This window comes from Pseudophryne corroboree, chromosome 9 (genome assembly GCF_028390025.1).
Source record: "Pseudophryne corroboree isolate aPseCor3 chromosome 9, aPseCor3.hap2, whole genome shotgun sequence".
Classification (NCBI taxonomy): Eukaryota; Metazoa; Chordata; class Amphibia; order Anura; family Myobatrachidae; genus Pseudophryne; species Pseudophryne corroboree.
Window position 1 is genome coordinate 171,595,793 of NC_086452.1, and position 16,495 is coordinate 171,612,287.

The window sequence follows — 16,495 nt, forward strand, 5'->3', positions numbered from 1 at the left end:
ATTTTTTTTTTTGTTGTATCCTTTGCCTTACTTACGAACAGTACATTTTTCTATATTCTTAGAATATTTTTTTTTCTTATTCATCCTTTACAAAAATGCAGTAAATAGATTAGGGCTAATATAAAGATCTATTAAACGCTTGCTGTTGTGAGCTCATTGGAAGACATTCACTGTTTACAGGGAAATATGAATCTGGACAATATGTGCAATGAGTGTAAGATTTTTTTGTTTAAAATGCAAGGACAAGTACTTCAAGCTTTCCTTTGGATTGATTATGTTAGTCTGCTGTTTTGATGATTTATTTAAAAGCATACTTCTTTTTAACATTGATATGAAACAAAAAACTATTTTGTAGATTTTAGAAAAAGTGAACCCTTTGTGTGCAATGAAGTTTATTGCAAGCCTTCGTTGAAGGCTGGTCTTAAAAATATTCAGTGTCGGACTGGGGCATGAAGGGCTCACCAGGAGAATGCCGTATAGAGGCCTATTTATAGTGGTGTGGCACTGTGGCCAGTCTCCAGAGAGGACTAATGGTTTGCCTAACTATTAGAGTGTGCATTGGATAAGCCCCTTAATAAATATAAATCGTAAATACTGCTAATATTTCTGTACCAAATTAATAACAGCAATGCACTGTCGAAAATACACCATAGTCCTGTGCAGTATACGGTAACATACTGTGGCATTGTGAAGGTAAATTGCATTACTGACATGTGTTAGGAGTGTGACTGGAGGGATCTGCCCACACAGGGGAGAAAAAAGAGGTATTGCCACACCTAATGGCTGCTGCAGAGAGTAGACAGTCCAGGTGGGACTGTGCGGTCAAGAACTGGCTGATGAATGTGCATAGAGTCCTAGAGGGATTGTGTGTATTACGCTGGTGAAACAGAGCCCAGGTGGAAGTGGTACAGTCAGAGTGAAGCAAGCTAGGTGGACAGGATTCTCCCTGCAAGGAAGCAGGACTGAGCTATGTGATGCTGAGAAGAAGGCAGGCCAGAGAGCCTGAATGTAAGTGGGCCTGAGAGCCTGAATGTCAGTAGGCCGGAGCCTATGTTACTCTGCAGGAGCAAGGCTGAGACTGTGTATGTAAGAAGCTTGAGGCCAAGCCAGGCCATACTAACTTTATTTGAAAAGGCTGAGAGACTCTGAGACTTTAGCAGTTTAGTTGCCTAAGGTTAATCATGGGCTAAGAAGTGAGTCAGTGCCCTGCATGGGGGCTAGGCGTTTGTTATTTTCTGTTCACTTGTGTTGTTCAATTTTTGCTGAAAGTAATGCACCATTCCATTTATTTATCTGAAAAGCTGCATTGGATCATGTTTGAGCACATAGACCCTGCCCAAATTCACCCCTCTACAGAGCTATTATACTTCAATTGCACAGTCTGTGACCTGGTCCCTAGAGGCAGAGGCGTCACCAGGTGTGGGTACACCCAGTGCGCACACTCTGTATTACTACCCCCTTCCCCCCTCCCATACTCACCCAGCTGGAGCCGCGGCCGTACAAAAAGGGGGCATGGCCTAATTTAAAGGGGCATGGCCTCACGGGTCTCCTCTTCTTCACTCCGGGGGTGTATCTAGCTTCCTCAGAAATGCTGGCTGTCCCCGGAGACTAGGCAGCGTGCAGTGCCGACTCCTTTTCTGTGACAGGAGCCGAGTGCTACAGAGGATTATCACACTGCAGCACTCGGCTCCTGTCACTGCAGAAAAGCCGGCACTTGGTGTCACCCCTTCCGTCGGTGACACCTGGGTGCGGGCCGCACCCGCCTTCTGACGCCACTGCCTAGAGGAGAAGGTGGGTCCCCGGGCACTGGGGCCCACCAGGGGGTTTCCTCTATGTCCCATGTAGGCCAGTCCAGCCCTGGAAATATTAGTTACAATATGATCATGTAGCATGTGTCAGAATGGCCTACAGATTACTCACCTCTGTTGCAGAAAGTCCACATGTCCAGTGTTTGGCTGAGACTTTATAATGATATCTATAACTGGTCACAGATAAATGTGTACTTATCCTAAAAATGTAAATGGAGCAGTACTAAAATCATATTTTACATTGGAGATCATTTACTAACAACATGCAAATGTTTAGTAACCAAAGAAATCAGTCATTCAAATTACTAGATGTGATGACTGTCTTACGCATATCTGTTTGCTATACAGTAGATTCAAATAAACAGTTTGTTATATGCTTTTCTATCAGATTAGTTTTGTAGATCTTTTCTTCCTACAGCATGTGCTGTACACCCATGTGAGTTTTGTTTTGTTTAAAAAGTTATTGCTCACAATTGGGTCATTCTTGAAAAGCATTGAGAATTATAATTTTCTATAGCTGCTTATCACAGAGATAGGAAAGCTGATATTGTCGTCATTTATCATTAAGCTATCACTGAGATAAAGGAGCAATACTCAGCTGCCTCATGCCTCAGATATACAAGTGTTGCATATCAAATAAATAAGCACAGTCTCCTGGTCACGGTGCGTCCTAATCTGTTCGCATTATGACTAAGATGCATTTTCAGGTACAAAGATGCAAAAAAAGATGCAAAAAAGACACCAGACATGAGAAGAATTGCACAAGCCATGGAGTGCCGGGATGGTCTGCTTAGCATGAAATGATGTAAGAGGACACATCTTTAAATCATTGGTTGAGGACCAGGACAACTGGCATCACCATATTTGTTAAAGTTAATGGGGCCCTACTTCCACACTCTGACTTTCCCAAGTTTGCTGAAATCTTACCTTTATATTAGATTTACTAACAAACAGGGGGATAGCCAGAACTTTGTGGGCCCCATAGCAACATTTTGAAGGGGCCCCCATCCCAATGCTTTTAGAGAGACACTTCTCTGCAGCAGTTGTTAATGTTATACCCTATAATAGTGCCCTAGTTAATTTTCTGAACCATAGTAGAGCCTTATTTAATGTTATGCCCTATACTAGTGCCCTAGTTTCTCTTATGAATCGAAGTAGTGCTTAAGTTCACCCTATGTCACATTTCAGAGCTGCCAGTACACATTATGCTGCAGAGTACCAACAATTCACATTATATATAGTGCTCCTCTTTCATATTGTGCCTCATTACAGTGCCCCAGTTCATATTATATACCATTAAACCATTTATACCACACTACAATGAGCCGGTACAGGGGCATACCTAGATAAATTGCAGGCCCCAAGGAAAAAGTTTGAAGGGCCCCCTACGTACCACCCAATGTCGAAAAATGTATAAAACGCATGTAACTTTGACAGGGAAGGTGGCCCCTCTCCGCTCTGGGCCCCATAGCAGCTGCTCTGCCTACACCTATGGTAGCTACATCCTTGCTAACAAACCCACCTGGCAGAGTTTTTTTCACAGCCTTTCACCCACAGTTTCCTCCAGCTGATTATAATGTACTTGCCAACATCATTTTAGCCATTGCTACCTATGAACCTCGAGTGAACTGAATAGTCTTCATCTGTTTTTCCCCCACACTAAATATTCCCCTATCACTTGTCCCTTGCTGAAAGTCTCTGCAATCTTTACATCTGAGTATGGTATGCAAATGTTTTTGCACCTGGATAGAATATAAATGACTTCAGTTTTCCACTTTTGTATAATATTGTGGCCAATTAAAGCTCTGTTGGGAGTAACTCCCATGTGGACTGTACATTTTTTGTATTTAGCAGGATCCCAGCAAATGACTATAGCTGGGTCTTCTGCCATCACCTGTGCGTCTCTGCATCAGGAAAAATGTATTCCAGTACCTATCTATAGAACGTAGGCAGGAATAGAAACAACTGAGACACCAAGCCTACTGAATGCATGGTCTTTCCCAGGGGTGTAGAGAGCTGTGGCGGGCCCAGGTAAATTTTTTGGGGTTTGGCCTATTCCTGGGAGGCATGGCCACTTCCCCTTATTTCGACTTATACAAATTAGTGTAAAAAACAAATATTTACTGTGCCACGTTGTGGTGCTAAGCGCAATTTTAAAGGGTGAGATTGTGCCCCTCAGCCGTGGGGAAAATTCAGTGGGGGGTGCAAACAATGATCGCTCGCCTGCCCGCCCGCCCGGACAGGAGAGACTGCCTGCACCACCACATCCCAGTAAGCACACAGCTGCTGCTGACAAGTAGAGGGGCAGGGGGATGGTGGCGGACCTGGGTAAATAGAACCCGCTCTCCCCTTCCTAAATTGGTAATCGCCAACCCCCCTCTCGGCGGCAGTGGTCTCCGCTACATGTGTGGCTCAACTTTTAATGAAACAACAGCACAGGGAAGTATGGTTGGCTTTTTAGTTAGCATTACTGCCTCACTCCCCTAAGGTCATTAGCACAATTCCTCAGAGAGGCCAAATTGGTGTGGAGTTTGTATGTTCTCAATGTGTTTACATAGGTTTCTGCCAGGTGCTCCAGTTACCTCTCACAAATCTGAAAACATACAGGTAGGTTTCTTACAAAAAACAACTCTAGTGTGTATGTGTGCCCATGTGATAGGGAGTATAGATTGGAAGCTCCACTGGGGCAGGGACGGATGTGAATGACTGACATATTCTCTGTAATATTATATATATATATATGTGGTTTGTTTTATAAATAACTATTAATAAAAAATAATAAGTAAGCACTCCAGCATGGTTCGGTCCATGTATAAAAATGCATTTCAAAGTTAAAATATCATGAATATTCATTCCATCCTGTGTCGGCAGCCTTATATTGCCTGTGGAATACTGTATATACTGTAAGTGGGTACAGGGCAGCAAATCGCTTATCTGAATCTGTAAAATCCCAAACTCTCTTTAACATCCCTCAGTCAGCCTGTTCCTCATTAACATTATTAGGAAGAAGCTGATACTGATCTTGAAGTGACTGCATAATTTATGGTTTTAACTACACATATATAAGATCCTTCACTCATCACTTCTGTCACTGCCACTGACCATTCTGCTGCATTAGTATAAAATGTCAGAAATATGTTATATTACTTGAGAGATTACAAATTGTTTGCATATGTTTGTGGGGAAGCACATAGTCATTTTCAATGACATCTGTATTTTTTTCTTTCATAGTTAATTGCTTTCTACAAATAGTTCATGGGTGACTTACTGTTAGGAATGAGAGTGAGTCGATCTTTGTCTCCTTCAAAAGAAACCAGAGGCTTGTTACCTACATAAAGAGCCAGTAACAATACATTCAAAAGTTTCACAATCTGAGAGAACTTATATACTATAACACAAGCTTCAGTCTCAGAAGTGGAAAGTTGTCTTGACAGCCTCCCTCGGGCACTTATTTCAATGAACAGCTCCTCTAATATATTTTCTCTCCTACTGTGCATCAGAATGCGTTAACTTACATTTTAAACACCATTAGATTTACCAATCATAACCGCTGATGCCTAAAATTGAACCATGGTTCATGAATACTGGAGGATATACCTGCCAGCACCCTAATGAGTTAAATGACTGTTAGAAAATGTTCTGTAGTTTAGGGTGTACCACACGTAGGTGGCTCTTGTAATGCTGACTTGTTTTTGTTGTTGCTGCTCTTGCGGAATGCAGTGTATTAGGAAAATAATGGGCAATTATTCAAACTACAAATACTATAATATGCTGGTAATGACAACAGTATATTTAACAGTGTTTTATTATTTTTTTAGTATACGATTGATTGATTGATTGATTGATTGACTGAATGAATATTAGTAAGAAAACATTTTATGATCTAAGAGAGGCTCCTGTGTCATAGACCTTCATTATGTTTTGTATTTATTCCCATGTCGAATTTTCACCTAGACAGAATCCGAGCTATGTATGTTGTTTTTTTTAACTATGAAATATAAAAAGCACAAATGTGTATTTACCATTTCATTTTATTGGCTTACTGGTCTACACAAAGACCGCTGTCCATTTATAGAACAAGGGACATAGTTATTAATTAGAGATGTGTGGCGGGCACTTTTTGTGTTTTGGTTCTGGATCTGGATATCAGCTCGTGTTTTGGATCTGGATTGGTTTTGCCAAAACCACCCTTTGGGGTTTTGGTTGTGGATCTGGATGATTTAAAAAAACAACCCCAAAAAAACAGCTTAAATCACAGAATTTGGGGGTAATTTTGATCCTATAGTATTATTAACCTCAATAACCTTCTTTTTCACGCATTTCCAGTCTATTCTGAACACCTCATACCTCGTCACAATATTGTTTTTAGGCCAAAAGGTTGCACCGAAGAAGCTGGATGGCTAAGCTAAGTGACACAAGTGTGCGGCACAAACACCTGGCCCATCTAGGAGTGGCACTGCAGTGGCAGACAGGATAGCAGATTTAAAAAATAGGCCCCAAACAGCACATCATGCAAAGAAGAAAATGAGGTGCAATGAGGTAGCTGGATGACTTTGCTATGCGGCACAAACACCTGGCCCATCTAGGAGTGTCACGCAGTGGCTGAATGTTGACAGTGGCCCCAAATTTTTCGGTCCACCGACGACATCTGCTGAAAGCCACAGTCATTTTTCAAAAAATTCTGCACCACCAAATTAATTGTATGATCATGTAATACACGCACAATATTGGTGGACTTTTACGGCAGTACCTCTGAACTTATACGGCAGTACCCCTGGACTTATACGGCAGTACCCCTGGACTTATACGGCAGTACCACTGGACTGGATTTATATGGCAGTACCACTGGACTTATATGGCAGTACCACTGGACTTATACAGATGCACCACTGGACTGGACTTATACGGCAGTACCCCTGGACTTATACAGCTGCATCACTGGACTTATACGGCAGTACCACTGGACTTATACGGCAGCACCACTGGACTGGACTTATATGGCAGTACCCCTGGACTTATACAGCTGCAGCACTGGACTTATGGCAGCACAGGACACCACTACTGGACTGATGCAGCACAACACAGCACCACTGCACTGGACTCATGCAGCAGCAGCACTGGACTTATGGCAGCATAGGACACCACCACTGGACTTATGGCAGCACAGGACACCACCACTGGACTGATGCAGCACAGGACACCACGACTGCACTAGATTTATACAGCAGCACTGGACTTATGGCAGCTCAGGACACACCACTGTGACTGGACTGATGCAGCACAAGACTCCACCACTGGACTGATGCAGCACAAGACAGCACTGGAATGACACATAAGAGCAGGTCGCCACACCACTTTCCCGCACAGACACTGAGGAGACACATCCTCTCACTACACTCTCCAGGACTGGAGTAAAAATGGTGGTGACGCGCGGCTCCTTATATGGAATCCAAAACACGTGAGAATCCGACAGCGGGATGATGACGTTTTGCCTCGTTCTGGTTTCCGAGTCTGGCGGGAAGTCCCGAGCCGGGCTTGGATCCGGGCTCAGGACGTGATGTTCAGTAGGGTTCGGTTCTCAGAGAACCGAACCCGCTCATCTCTATTATTAATGTATTATTTGTGCTCATTTCTTTGAAAATTTAGGTTTTCCGAGGATTGCCATAATATTTATTATTGGGTCATGTAAGATCAGGGTATGGCTGGAGCGCTAGATATTAAGGCCCCCATACATTACTGTGTTTTCTCCTACGGGAGAAATCACAACCGATGCCCCTTAAGCTGCCCGGGAGCTTCCAGGGCGGCAGGATCGCATGTGATCATGTAACATCAGGGTTTGGCCGGAACGCAGATATTAAGGCCCCCATACATTACTGCGATGTCTCCTACGGGAGAAATCACAGCCGATGCCCCTTGAGCTGCCTGGGAGCTTCCCAGGCGGCAGGATCACATACGATATATCGCATGCGGTCCTTTTGCATGTTACATATCGCACGCAATCCCGTTCTCCGCTGCCGGAGCCTGCCCTGAGTCAATGGTTGTATCGGCAGCACGTCCGATCTCCGACTCTGATCCGATGCACACGGGACCGCGCATCGGATGTCAAACACATTAGATTAGGCCACTTTTCACCCGGTTTCTTGGCCCGATCCGTCAGAATTGGGTGAAAAGTGGCCATATCGGACAAGTGTATGGCCAGCTTTAGATACTTCTTCAGCAACCCTTTTTTCTCTAACGTCCTAAGTGGATGCTGGGGACTCCGTAAGGACCATGGGGATTAGCGGCTCCACAGGAGACTGGGCACAACTAAAGAAAGCTTTAGGACTACCTGGTGTGCACTGGCCAGTGGCGTAACTACTGCCCCCGCAGTCCTCGCGGTGGCTTGGGGGCGAGGGGCTGCGGGGGCGCCACTGATTACAGCAGACTGACATGCGGACGAACGTCCGCATGTCAGTCTGCTTTATTGGAGGGACACGGCGGGCGCAGCGTGTGCCTATCCTGTGTCCCTCCTGAGCCCTGCATCATCTCCGGCGGCCCGCGGGTCTAATAGGGGGAAGTGCCGTCCGTGAGCCAATTAGAGCTCACGGACGGCACTTCCCCCTATCAGACCCGCGGCCGCCGGAGATGATGCAGGACTCAGGAGGGACACAGGAGAGGCACACGCTGCGCCCGCCGTGTCCCTCCAAGTTCTCCAACAAGCGGCGGCTGCACTGCGGCATATCTGTCACGGGGGGGGAGAGAGGAGAGGGTGTCTGGCACCGGGGAATATATGGCCATTGGGGGGGGGATGTCAGGCACTAGGGGGGATATCCGGCACTGGGGCATATATGACACTGTGGGGGGGGGGGCGGGGGATATCTGGCACTAGGGCATATCTGGCACTGGGGAAGGGGGGGGGGGATATCTGGCACTGGGGCATATATGGCACTGGGGGGGGGGGATATCTGGCACTAGGGCATATCGCACTGGGGGGGGGGGATGTCTGGCACTGGGGGGGATATCTGGCACTGGGGCATATATGGCACTGGGGGGGGGATATCTGGCACGGGGTGGATATGTGGCACTGGGGGGGGGGGGGATATCTGGCACTGGGAGGGAATATCTGGCCCTGGGGCTTATATGGCACTGGGGGAGAATATCTGGCACTGGGGGGGAATATCTGTCACTGGGGATATATGGCACTCGGGGGGAATATATGGCACTGGCGGCATATCTGGCACTGGGGGAATATCTGGCACTGGGGGCATATGTGGCACTGGGGGGGAATATATGGCACTGGCGGCATATCTGGCATGGGGGGAATATCTGGCACTGGGGGCATATGTGGCACTGGGGGGGAATATCTGGCACTGGGGGCATATCTGGCACTGGGGGGGTATATGTGTACCTGGCACATGGGGGGGGGGCTATATTTGGCACCGGGGGCATGTGAGTACCTGGCACCGTGGGGAAATATCTGGCACTGGGGACATATGTGGCACTGGGAGCACAGCCCTAGCAACAAGGACTACCTCCTAGCAACGAGCATGACACCCAGTGCATGAAACACCTGACAACGAGCATGACACCCAGTGCATGAAACACCTGGCAACGAGCATGACACCCAGTGCATGAAACCCCTGACAACGAGAAGGTAATTGAAAAGTAATTAGAAGCCTTACTGTAGGACTTAATGTGTAATGGGCATTACGGTGTGTGGCATAATGTATCACGGACATTGTGGTGTGTGTCATAATGTGTCACAGGCATTACGGTGTATGGTATACTATATCGCGGGCATTGTGATATGTGGTATAATGTCTCAGGGTCATTGCAGTGTGTGGCATAATGTATCACGGACATTGCGGTGTGTGTCATAATGTGTCAGGCATTACGGTGTGTGGTATACTATATCACGGGCATTGTGGTATGTGGTATAATGTCTCAGGGTCATTGCAGTGTGGCATAATACATAACGGGCATTGCGGTGTGTGGCATAGGGTATAACGGGCAGGGCATTGCGGTATGTGTCACAGGCATTACGGTGTATGGTATACTATATCACGGGCATTGTGGTATAATGTCTCAAGGTCATTGCGGTGTGTGTCATAATGTGTCACAGGCATTGTATGTGCTATAATGTATCAGGGGCATTGCAGTGTGTAGCATAATGTATAACGGGCATTGCGATTCCTGTCATAATGTGTCGGGGGCATTACGGTGTGTGGCATAATGTGTCGGGGGCATTACAGTGTGTGCATATTGTGTCATGTGCATTGTTGTGTGCGGCATAATGTCTAAGGGCCATTGCAGTATGTGGCATAATGTATACTGGGCATTACTATAAGGAGGAAAAATGACAAATAATGTAAGGGGCATGAATCAGGATTATTTTTCTTTCCTGTGGTGGCTAACGTCTGGGCGTGCAGGTTGCAAAACTGGGGTATAAGGTAGTCTTTTCCTGCAATACCACGCCCCTTTACGAGAAACCACGCCCATTCCAACAAAACCACGCCCCTTTTTTTGCAGCGCGCGCCTCCGGCGCGCGCATATTTGTCCCTTTCTTGCTCCCAGTTATGCAGCGGGGGGGCGCCAAAAATTTTTTGGCTTGGGGGAGAAAAATGTCTAGTTACGCCACTGGCACTGGCTCCTCCCACTAAGACCCTCCTCCAGACCTCAGTTAGATTCTTGTGCCCGGCTGAGCTGGATGCACACTCGGGGCTCTCCTGAGCTCCTAGAAAGAAAGTATATGTAGGTTTTTTATTTTACAGTGAGATCTGCTGGCAACAGACTCACTGCAGCGAGGGACTAAGGGGAGAAGAAGCGAACCTACCTAACAGGTGGTAGTTTGGGCTTCTTAGGCTACTGGACACCATTAGCTCCAGAGGGATCGACCGCAGGACCCGACCTTGGTGTTCGTTCCCGGAGCCGCGCCGCCGTCCCCCTTACAGAGCCAGAAGCATGAAGAGTCCGGAAAATCGGCGGCAGAAGACTTTGGTCTTCACCAAGGTAGCGCACAGCACTGCAGCTGTGCGCCATTGCTCCTCATGTACACCTCACACTCCGGTCACTGATGGGTGCAGGGTTCTGGGGGGGGCGCCCTGAGGGCAATATATGACACCTTGGCTGGCAAATCTACATCATATATAGTCCTAGAGGCTATATAGAAGTAAAATTACCCCTGCCAGTATTCCAGAAAAAGCGGGAGAGAGTCAGTTGAAAAAGGGGCAGGGCTTCTCCCTCAGCACACTGGCGCCATTTTCTCTTCACAGTGCAGCTGGAAGACAGCTCCCCAGGCTCTCCCCTTTAGTTTTCAGGCTCAAAGGGTTAAAAAGAGAGGGGGGGGCACTAAATTTAGGCGCAATATATGTATACAAGCAGCTATTTGGGGAAAAATCACTCAGTTATAGTGTTAATCCCTGCATTATATAGCGCTCTGGTGTGTGCTGGCATACTCTCTCTCGGTCTCCCTAAAGGACTTTGTGGGGTCCTGTCCTCAGTCAGAGCATTCCCTGTGTGTGTGCGGTGTGTCGGTACGGCTGTGTCGACATGTTGGATGAGGAAGGTTACGTGGGGGCGGAGCAGAGGCCGATAAATGGGATGTCGCCCCCTGTGGGGCCGACACCAGAGTGGATGGATAGGTGGAAGGTATTAACCGACAGTGTCAACTCCTTACATAAAAGGCTGGATGACGTAACAGCTGTGGGACAGCCGGCTTCTCAGCCCGCGCCTGCCCAGGCGTCTCAAAGGCCATCAGGGGCTCAAACAACGCCCGTTACCTCAGATGGCAGACACAGATGTCGACACGGAGTCTGACTCCAGTGTCGACGAGGTTGAGACATATACACAATCCACTAGGAACATCCGTTACATGATCTCGGCAATAAAAAAATGTGTTACGCATTTTCTGGCATGAACCCAAGTACCACATAAAAGGGGTTTTATTTTGGGGGAAAAAAGCAGCCAGTGTTTTGTTCCCCCATCAGATGAATAAATGAAGTGTGTAAAGAAGCGTGGTTTCCCCCGATAAGAAACTGGTAACTTCTAAAAAGTTACTTATGGCGTACCCTTTCCCGCCAGAGGATAGGTCACGTTGGGAGATATCCCTTAGGGTGGATAAGGCGCTCACACGTTTGTCAAAAGGTGGCACTGCCGTCTTAGGATACAGCCACCTTGAAGGAACCTGCTGATAAAAAGCAGGAGGCGATCCTGAAGTCTGTATTTACACACTCAGGTTATATACTGAAACCTGCAATTGCCTCAGCATAAATAGTGCTGCTGCAGCGTGGTCTGATACCCTGTCAGATAATATTAATACGCTAAGACAGGGATAATATTTTGCTAACATTGAGCATATTTAAGACGTTGTCTTATATATAAAGGATGCACAGAGGGATATTTGCCGGCTGGCAAATTAGAGACCCGGCAGTGGACAGGTGATGCTGCATTTAAAAGGCACATGGAGATTTTGCCTTATAAGGGTGAGGAATTGTTTGGGGATGATCTCTGGGACCTCGTATCCACAGCAACAGCTGGGAAGAAAAATTTTTACCTCAGGTTTCCTCACAAAAGCCTAAGAAAGCACCGTATTTTCAGGTACAGTCCTTTCGGCTTCAGAAAAGCAAGCGGGTCAAAGGCGCTTCCTTTCTGCACAGAGACAAGGGAAGAAGGAAAAAGCTGCACCAGTCAGCCAGTTCCCAGGATCAAATATCTTCCCTCGCTTCCTCTGAGTCCACCGCATGACGCTGGGGCTCCACAGGTGGAGACAGGTGCGGTGGGGGCGCGTCTCGGGAACTGCAGGGACCAGTGGGCTTGCCCACAGGTGGATCCCTAGGTTCTGCAAGTAGTATCACAGGGATACAGGCTGGAGTTCGAGACGACTCCCCCTCGCCGTTACCTCACATCAGCTTTGCCTGCTGCCCTCGGAGAAAGGTAGTACTGGCGGCAATTCACAAGCTGTACTTCCAGCAGGTGAAATCAAGGTACCCCTCCTTCAACAAGGCCGGGGTTACTATTCCAAAATGTTGTGGTACCGAAACCAGACGGTTCGGTGAGACCCATTCTAAAATTGAAATCCTTGAACACTTATATACGAAGGTTCAAGTTCAAAATGGAATCGCTCAGGGCGATTATTGCAAGCCTTGAAAATTTCAGGGTATCACTGGACATCAAGGATACTTACCTGCGTGTCCATATTTACCCTCTTCACCAGGTGTACCTCAAAATTGTGGTACAGGATTGTCATTACCAATTCCAGACGTTGCCGTTGGTCTGTCCCCGACACCGAGGGTATTTACCAAGGTAATGGCCGAAGTACTTATCCCGTACTTGGACGATCTCCTTATAAAGGCGAGGTCCAGGGAGCAGTTGTTCGTCGGAGTAGCACTATCTCGGGAAGTGCTACAACAGCACGGCTGGATTCTGAATATTCCAAAGTTGCAGCTGGTTGCTACGACGCGTCTACTGTTCCTGGGTATGGTTCTGGACACAGAACAGGATAAAAAGGGTTTCTCCCGGAGGAGAAGTCCAAGGAGTTGGCGTCTCTAGACGGAGACCTCCTAATACAAATACAGGTATCGGTGCATCAATGCACGCGAGCCTTGGGAAAGATGGTAGCTTCTTACGAAGAATTTCCATTCGCCAAGTCCCATGCAAGGATCTTCCAGTGGGATCTGTTGGACAAGTGGTCCGGGTCGCATCCTCAGATGCATCGGCGGATAACCCTGTCTCCAAGGGCCAGGGTGTCGCTGTGGTGGTGACTGCAGAGTGCTCATCTTCTAGGGGGCCGCAGATTCGGCATACAGGACTGGGTCCTGGTGACCACGGATGCCAGCCTTCAAGGCTGGGGGGCAGTCACACAGGGAAGAAACTTCCAAGGCCTATGGAAAAGTCAGGAGACTTCCCTACACATAAATGTTCTGGAACTATGGGCCATTTACAATGCCCTAAGTCAGGCTAGACCCCTGCTTTAACACCGGCCGGTGCTGATCCAGTCAGACAACATCACGGCGGTCGCTCATGTAAACCGACAGGGCGGCACAAGAAGCAGGATGGCGATGGCAGAAGCCACAAGGATTCTCCGATGGGCGGAAAATCATGTGTTAACACTGTCAGCAGTGTTCATTCCCGGAGTGGACAACTGAGAAGCAGACTTTCTCAGCAGACACGACCTCCACCCGGGAGAGTGGGGACTTCATCCAGAAGTCTTCCAAATGATTGTACACCGTGGGGAAAGGCCACAGGTGGACAGGATGGCGTCCCGCCTCAACAAAAAGCTACAAAGATATTGCGCCAGGTCAAGGAACCCTCAGGCGATAGCTGTGGACGCTCTGGTAACACCGTGGGTGTACCAGTCGGTGTATGTGTTCCCTTCTCTGCCTCTCATACCCAGGGTAATGAGAATAATAAGAAGGAAAGGAGTAAGAACTATACTCATTGTTCCTGGTGGCCAAGAAGAGCTTGGTACCCAGAACTCCAAGAAATGATCTCAGAGGACCCATGGCCTCTGCCGCTCAGACAGGACCTGCTGCAGCAGGGGGCCTGTCTGTTCCAAGACGTACCGCGGCTGCGTTTGACGGCATGGCGGTTGAACGCCGGATCCTGAAGGAACAGGGCATTCCGGAGGAAGTTAACCCTACGCTATTTAAAGCTAGGAAAGAAGTGAACGCAAACCATTATCACCGCATATGGCGGAAATATGTTGCGTGCTGTGAGGCCAGTAAGGCCCCAAAGGAGGAATTTCAGCTAGGTCGATTTCTGCACTTCCTACAAGTCAGAGGTGACTATGGGCCTAAAATTTGGTTCCATTAAGGTCCAGATTTCGGCTCTATCGATTTTCTTCCAAAATAGAACTGGCTTCACTGCCTGAAGTTCAGACTTTTGTTAAGGGAGTGCTGCATAGTCAGCCCCCGTTTGTGCCTCCAGTGGCACCGTGGGATCTCAGCGTAGTGTTGGATTTCCTGAAGTCGCATTGAGTTGAGCCACTTAAATCCGTGGAGCTACAATACCTCATGTGGAAAGTGGTCATGCTGTGGGCCTTGGCGTCGGCCAGGCGTGTATCAGAATTGGCGGTTTTGTCAAAAGCTCTTATCTGTATTTTATATGGATAAGGCGGAATTGAGGACTCGTTCCCAATTCCTTCCTAAGGTGGTAGCAGTTTTTCATGTGAACCAACCTATTGTGGTGCCTGCGGCTACTTGGGACTTGGAGGATTCCAATTTTCTGGACGTAGTCAGGGCCCTGAAAAGTATATGTTTCCAGGACGGCTGGAGTCAGGAAAACTGACTCGCTATTTATCCTGTATGCACCCAACAAGCTGGGTGCTCCTGCTTCTAAGCAGACTATTGCTCGCTGGATCTGTAGCACGATTCAACTTGCACATTCTGCGGCTGGACTGCCGCACCCTAAATCTGTGAAAGCCCATTCCACGAAGAAAGTGGGCTCTTCTTGGGCGGCTGCCCGAGGGGTCTCGGCTTTACAAATTTGCCGAGCTGTTACTTGGTCGGGTTCAAACACTCTTGCAAGAGTCTACAAGTTTGATACCCTGGCTGAGGAGGACCTAGAGTTTGCTCATTCGGTGCTGCAGAGTCATCCGCACTCTCCCGCCCGTTTGGGAGCTTTGGTATAATCCCCATGGTCCTTACGGAGTCCCCAGCATCCACTTAGGACGTTAGAGAAAATAAGATTTTACTCACCGGTAAATCTATTTCTCGTAGTCCGTAGTGGATGCTGGGCGCCCATCCCAAGTGCGGATTGTCTGCAATACTTGTATATAGTTATTGCCTAACTAAAGGGTTATTGTTGAGCCATCTGTTGAGAGGCTCAGTTGTTATCATACTGTTAACTGGGTATAGTATCATGAGTTATACGGTGTGATTGGTGTGGCTGGTATGAGTCTTACCCGGGATTCAAAATCCTTCCTTATTGTGTCAGCTCTTCCGGGCACAGTATCCTAACTGAGGTCTGGAGGAGGGTCTTAGTGGGAGGAGCCAGTGCACACCAGGTAGTCCTAAAGCTTTCTTTAGTTGTGCCCAGTCTCCTGTGGAGCCGCTAATCCCCATGGTCCTTATGGTGTCCCCAGCATCCACTACGGACTACGAGAAATAGATTTACCGGTGAGTAAAATCTTATTATTTTTGCTCTCATTAACAATCCCTGTATAGTGGCATTCTATGGGGATTGTGAAAGTTGGCCTATTTATCAAGCTCTGAAAAACTAAGCTAACCTGTAAACTAACACCATCTTTAAAATGCATGCCATTGTAGCCTATAGGCTACTGTATACCATCACCATAAGGCTATGCCTGCATATGCATGATTCAATGTCCACATTTTTGCAGTAGGAACAATGCGGGAGAACCTAGCAGTAAAGTGATAGCATTTTCAGCACCTCTCACAAACCTGTCATTTTCATTTCAAAAACATTTCTAGAATCAGACCTTTTCTCACACAGGATGCCACTAAGATCATTATTCACTCACTGATTATTTCCAGACTGGACTACTGTAATCTCCTCTTAACTGGCCTCCCTGACAATCACCTCTCTCCACTCCAATCTATCCTCAATGCTGCTGCCCGGCTCATCTTCCTCACCAAACGCACTACGTCTACCTCCCCTCTCCTACAGGCCCTCCACTGGTTTCCCTTCCCTTTCAGAATCCAATTCAAACTTCTCACACTCACTTACAAAGCCCTCACCCACTCCTCTCC

At 47.4% G+C, this 16,495-nt stretch overlaps 1 protein-coding gene across 2 annotated transcripts in view; it reads left to right on the plus strand.

The window, feature by feature from the left end:
- The window catches only part of LOC134957786 (uncharacterized), a 947,589-nt gene that overhangs the window by 735,710 nt on the left and 195,384 nt on the right, over positions 1–16,495 (plus strand). The window lies entirely within an intron of this gene.